This window comes from Amphimedon queenslandica, unplaced genomic scaffold (genome assembly GCF_000090795.2).
Source record: "Amphimedon queenslandica unplaced genomic scaffold, v1.1 AMPQUscaffold_12451, whole genome shotgun sequence".
Taxonomy (NCBI): Eukaryota; Metazoa; Porifera; class Demospongiae; order Haplosclerida; family Niphatidae; genus Amphimedon; species Amphimedon queenslandica.
In genome coordinates, this window is record NW_003547312.1 from 11,503 (window position 1) to 17,964 (window position 6,462).

Genomic DNA, 6,462 nt, shown 5'->3' on the forward strand with positions numbered 1-6,462 from the left:
TTTATACATGTACATATGTATGTATCATAAGGCATTGACTATCAACATTTTCTATTTTTAATTATTTTTGTTTGTTGTTGTTTACAGGATATGTTTGTATGGAAGACCTCATCAGATATATTACACTCAATGCCAAAGACTGGAGGTAGCATTGGACCCATTGATACTGGAACCATTAAAAGAGCATTCACGTAAGAGAGGGAGAGAGAGAGAGAGAGTGGGGGTTGGGAGGGAGAAAAAGAAAGTGTTTGTGTACATGTATTACATCAATCTATTATTTCTTGATTATTAATTATTAGTGATAGTATTAAAGGAATGAGAAGGAAAGTGAAGAGAACTATATCAAATCGTTCCAATAGAAGACCATTCATACCATTGAGGTACTTATAGATATACTGTATAGAGAGAGACTAGTGACATATTATGATATTATTGTGGTACATATTGTATTTATATTATTAGTAAAAATGTTGATCAGTTAGACACAATGGATGAATCATTTACTGATCTTGTAAGTAATATAGTATTAGTAAGAATACTATGAGTGACATACCCTCCCTCCCTCTCTCTCCTCTCATAGGATTCTACTCTCAATACTTGTACACTATCAGTAGCTCCTCCTTTTCCTCCTACTCCAATGAGAGCTCCTCCCACTAAAAGACAAGCATTAGGATATGGACATTCATTTAGTTCAATGGATCTCACTAAATTAGGATCCACTGGTACACTCTGATACTGCAGTACACTTTTTTTAATCCTCTGTCTCTATTGAGGTGTAATCTTGTCTGTCTCTCTATTTCTTTTCAATTGATTATTAAGTTAACACTATACAGTATGTAGTTATAGTCAATTACTTGCTTTCCACTTTGCTTTCCACTCTTGTTTTTATATAAATTTCTTTACAAATCTGTTCCTCATACATGTATCTTAAGTAATTTTATCTCCAAGTCCAAGTTTTTGTTTGCTTAGGTTGCATTTATGGAACTTTATCCCATTGCATGTATGCTAAGTTGGCAAGGTCTTAGATAATGGCACTAATTATACCTAGTGAATCTACTCCAGGAAACCTGAGTTGTTCACCTAAATTTAAGCAATAAGTATCAAAATGCTTCTTCTATTAGCATCAAACAACATACTAATACATACATACATACTACAGTCAGCTTCAGCATGTACATTAACTTTAAGTTGCTGTGTGTTGACAATGTAAATACATGTATAATACATTTATTTTTACACCATTGCTAATACACTTGCTCCATTTCCTTTGGGTTCTTTTGCTCCATCTCCTTTGAGTAGTGGCATCAAGTCACAATTATCTTCATCAGGATAGATTTCCTGAAATGTATAAATTAATTATGTATTACTATTAACAATTAATGTTACTCATACCCCTGGTTCAAGTTTTTCATCATTTATTAGTTCTTGTAGTGCTCTATCAATAATTGGTTATTACAATACGTGTAATTTATAACTGACTTTTGTACTTCCCTTATAAGGTCTCTGTCACCACTTACAAGAAATATACGTACTGGTTTAGCAGGATTTTGTGGTTGCGCCTATTGGATTAATGCATTTGGTGATACTTTTACATTATGAAAATGAAACTGACCCATTCATGAGTCCATTGTCCTGTTTTATCATCACTAGTGTAATAGTATTTTGTAAGAGATTCCCAATTCTCATATCCATTTTTGATAGGCTAAATGTATGCATTTACATTTATAATAATTTTAACGGTATAAGTTATAAGTATATAGTGTATATAGTGTCAAGTTAATAAATTATTGTCTTACATCAATTATGAGGTCGTCAGTAATATCACAGCTTTTAATACTTCCTATGATATGCTGCTTCTAAAAAGTCATCAAGCATAGCTGCATGCATTTTTTATTAAATTAATTTACTATTCTATCTGTATTCCAATCATCTGTTGGTGTAACATAACCAATCTGTCCAATAACTTTATTCACAGAGTCCAAGCAATTCAGCAGTACTTGCACCTGTATAAAATCACTTATGACAATAATCTATAGTTGTTACTGACTTCAGTATCCTCAACTAATAGTTCAATATTATTGAGAATACTATCATTGAGTTGAGTATATGCTGAAATGTTTTTTGTAGCTTCAGATATAGTCACTCGTCTGTAGTAAATCTGTAAATGATGCATTACAGTATCTTTGATTATTGGAATTTGATTTGATTTGACTAATATTCTCTTTATCCTGAAAATATGTTAATATTGAAATTTAATAATAATGATACTTACATTAGTGCAGCAATCCTGCTCTTGCGTGTGTAATACAATTCCCTGAAGAGGGTATGACGAGTTCTAAATAAATCATTATAGGTCTCTAAATCCTAAAAATAGTATAAATATTATTATTATTAATATTACTATTATTATTATGCTAACATCTTTTGGAAAACAAGTATGTAAGTCACCATCAGGACACCTCAAGACACGTACTTGGTTAAAATTTACCCTGTAATTTTTTTAAAATTAGAATTTACCATTATATACATGTACATGTAAGTAATTTTGGGACTTATCTAAAATGTAATTGTAAAGCCATCATTGCTCAATGACACATGTATATATGGCCATAAATTCACCAAATTATACTCATGCATACTATCACTAAAATTATGGCAATTTCAGACAAATCCAAAGTTGCATGCTTTGTAGTTTATAAAATTAAATCTTACTTCCATTTGAAAATGATATTCTTTCCCAATACTTTGGCATCTCTCATTGTGCTGTCAATCATACTAACATCTAACCCACTTCTTTTATCATATACAATCTAATGTATCATTGAATTATACATTTGAATTGTATGTATCAAACCTCATATAAAAACCTTTTATCTTTACGTTGTTCCTACAAATTTAATTATTATGTACATGTATGTATATACAGTACATGTACATTTAGGGAAATTACATGTATATGACTAAATATTAAACTATGTGATATGCTATATATTTTAAATTTTTTGATGACATGATTTATGATGATTTCAGAGTATAATGCTTGTATGGTGCCTCTTGCATTGCATATCAACTCAATTGTGAAACAGCATGGCAGTAGGGGTTTTGGAACCCCCTATAGCATGAAAGATGTTGTCTTTAATGAAAAACTATGAGGCACACCTACTTTTAATTTTTCTAGAGCTGCCGCATGCTAAAAACTATGGCTAGCATGCAATACTTACATATCCTGATCCTTGAATAAGTTCTTTAATGAATGCAATATCTTCCATATATTCTTCCAAAGAAACCGTTAAAAAGTAGGTTAAATGTTCATTATCTTCCAGCATGTATTCAAAAATCTTAACTGATGCTTCAGAAACATTCTTATTATTAATTAAATGACATATTACTGGTGCCTTTGGTAAGTAATAATTTACCTTCCAAGGCTTGTCAAATTTATTTTCTTCATCCAGGAACATTTGAAAAGTATGAGAGAAAGGACCATGACCCAGGTTATAACAAAGAGCAGCAATTTGTACACACAAAACATCAGAATCAGTAATATTCAGCTCAGGTTGCCTTTTTTGAAGTTGCTTAACATATTCTCCAGCAAGATAATACATTCTATTAAGAGATCTAGCTAATGATGCTATACTTACATATTATTTTTACCCAATACTGTGTTGATATCTTGAATAATTTGCTCTTGGCATATTTTGGTATGTGTAACCTATACATAATTTCCAAAACATTGATTTTTTAATCTAAGATATACCTTACCTAACATTTTGATATTTTTCAGTCTTTGAAATTGTTGTGTTTGCACAATTTGTATAATCAATTGATCGTCAATAATTATATCATCATAAATATCATCTTGAAATATCTGTAATCAGTTTGAATAATTAAATTTGAAGTAAAATTTGCTTACAAGAGGAATTTTTTCTTTTCGTGAAGCTAAAATAGAATTATAATTAATTTATAAATAGAAATGTCCTGTCAAAACGTACTTTTCCATACATTTTGTTGTTTTTCTACAGAAAAATTTTGATTAATTAAAACTTGTGCATAATGACAGTTATACCTTGCACTTGTTTATCTTTTTCACTTAGTTGTAAGTTCATTGTTCTTATTTTCTCTTGTAATAACTTACTCTTAGCTATTTTTATACGTCATGTTTTGTATTGTTTGAGTTGATGATAAATTGGACTGACCTTGCTCTTGTTGCATATCCCCTTCCTTTTCTTTTAATTCTTTTTGCAATTGCTGCACCATTTTTTTTGTCCCTGTGATTATAGTATATATAGAGAGTGATAGCTTCAAGAGCTAAAAGCACATACCTTCTAAATTTTTCACCTCCTCTGTTCTATCAATCAGTTGTACACTCAATGACAGCATCAATTGTTTCATTAAACCACTACTAGTTGTTAATGATGAGGTGTATTCATCTATTTCTGTTGTAGTAGCAGTGGAGGTGTCCTTTACCTGTTATTAATAATAAATATCAGTTCATAAAATAGTCTATTTACCTCATACACAGTGCAGTATCCAATAGTTAATCTCTTCACTTTGTTTTCTTTCAATACATCAATATTATTAAGAGCAGCTGTAATTAACTGCTCAGATAGAATCAAAGGGAAGGAACAAGTGATAGTGAATGAATTTTCATCCCGAACAACATTTAGCCGGACATTTGGCGAAAGCTCATCAAATATATTGGCTGATAATCTCCTGACATCATTCAGTGTGCACTCATCAGTATTTCGATCAATGACAATGGTAATCCTCTCACATTGAAGTGGTGAAGCATATGAAAACTTTTCATTCAGGCATTTACTAAGCTCTGTTTTGCTAAACTCTTCTATAGCCTCACTATATTTCTGAATAGCTACCTTAGCCTCCTCTATACCAAGCTCATTAACAATAGCCTTCAGCATTTCTATATCATCTAGTGAACTATCTTTCCTAACTAATTCCAAGATGTCATGAGCATTATCACACTGAACTACTTGAGGCTTTAGATCTTCACTGTAATAGATCAATGAATTCTTTATTTTGTCAAGTGTCGAAGGCGGACATGCTTTTATGATTGATTCAACTTTATCAAATGTAAAAGAAAGTTTCATTCGCATTGATTTAAACTTTGAGGTTATGGATGGTGGAAGACTAATTTCAAGTTGTTTAGCTGTTTATGGATGGTTTGAATAAAAATTAATACAATACTCTATTATACTTACCATTATTATCCTTACTTTCACCACAATAATAAACTTTTCCTATAAGAAATAAGTGATATTATATTATGCTGGAAATATTTACTGTATTCTCTCATGATGATGTTTCCTATATCTATTGTGACTCTATATTGAAGTAATATTCTAGCAAACACCTCCAGCATATTAAAATCAATGCAGACAGCTTTCAGAATTTCAATCAAAAGCATATCCTCTTCCTTTTTAGCACACACAATATGCATCTCTGTATGCAACATTAGAACCATCTGAGGTAAAGCAGATACAAGAGATTGGTTTGAGGAATAACGAGCAAGAATTCTACAAGCAGGATGCTCTAAGAATAAATAAATTAAGCAATATATAATGCTCATTTATAGTAAACATACTTTCCATAACTAACATTTCGTCAGCTACTCCATTCTCTCCTAGTTTCCTCAATGCTGATACCAATGAAAAGACAGTTGGACCACCTTTCTTTACTACATCATCAGCTTTCTTTAACCACGCTTTGAGACTCTCACGTAGACAACCCTCAGTATCATTTCTGTTGTTTCCTGTAATGATATCCAGTGTAGCAGAGGACAGGCCAAGATAAAGACCAAGATTATAGTAACTGACTCCTGAGTAACCATGTCTTCTGAGTAATTGAAGTACTTTAGCAAGATCATCGGCTATAATAATAAATAGATCTAATTGGATTTACTTTAAATAAATTACTAAAATACTTGTCATTTGATTTGGAGGCTCTGCTTGAGCAGGAGAAGACAGTATAGTACCCATACAGATCAGCGAACAACATGCACTGCTAAACTTAGTACTATCATAGATACCGCTTAGAGCATTGTCTATGCTTAGAGCGCGCGAGTAATAATCTACGTACACTATGCTATACCATACAGGCCTATCACGTGATGTAAAATAGCAGCTTTCTGATGATTGCGCGGATGACTACTACTGCACCAACTAGAGTACCCTTGATGGTTGTTAAAATCACCATTGTATGTAGATTATTCCTTTTGATTATAGGCATGAATATAAGAAGGAGGAAGAGACAGTGCCATTAGTTGGTATGTATATATACTGTAATTGTGGAGGGATAAGATTTGTACATATTATTTTTGGTGATTGGCAGACTGCCAATCAGCAAAAATAATATGTCTATATATGTATAATATATATCATACTAAACTGGTCTATATACAAAAATATAGACCTGAGGTGGGTGTCCAAGGATGTGATATAGCCCTCG

At 31.7% G+C, this 6,462-nt stretch overlaps 1 long non-coding RNA gene across 1 annotated transcript; it reads left to right on the top strand.

The window, feature by feature from the left end:
* Positions 1 to 57: 57 nt before the first annotated feature.
* Positions 58 to 659, top strand: LOC109587778 (uncharacterized). The gene is made up of 3 exons (XR_002187786.1): positions 58 to 191; positions 300 to 511; positions 581 to 659. It is a non-coding gene; the product is annotated as an uncharacterized LOC109587778 (long non-coding RNA).
* The last annotated feature ends 5,803 nt before the right edge of the window (positions 660 to 6,462 follow it).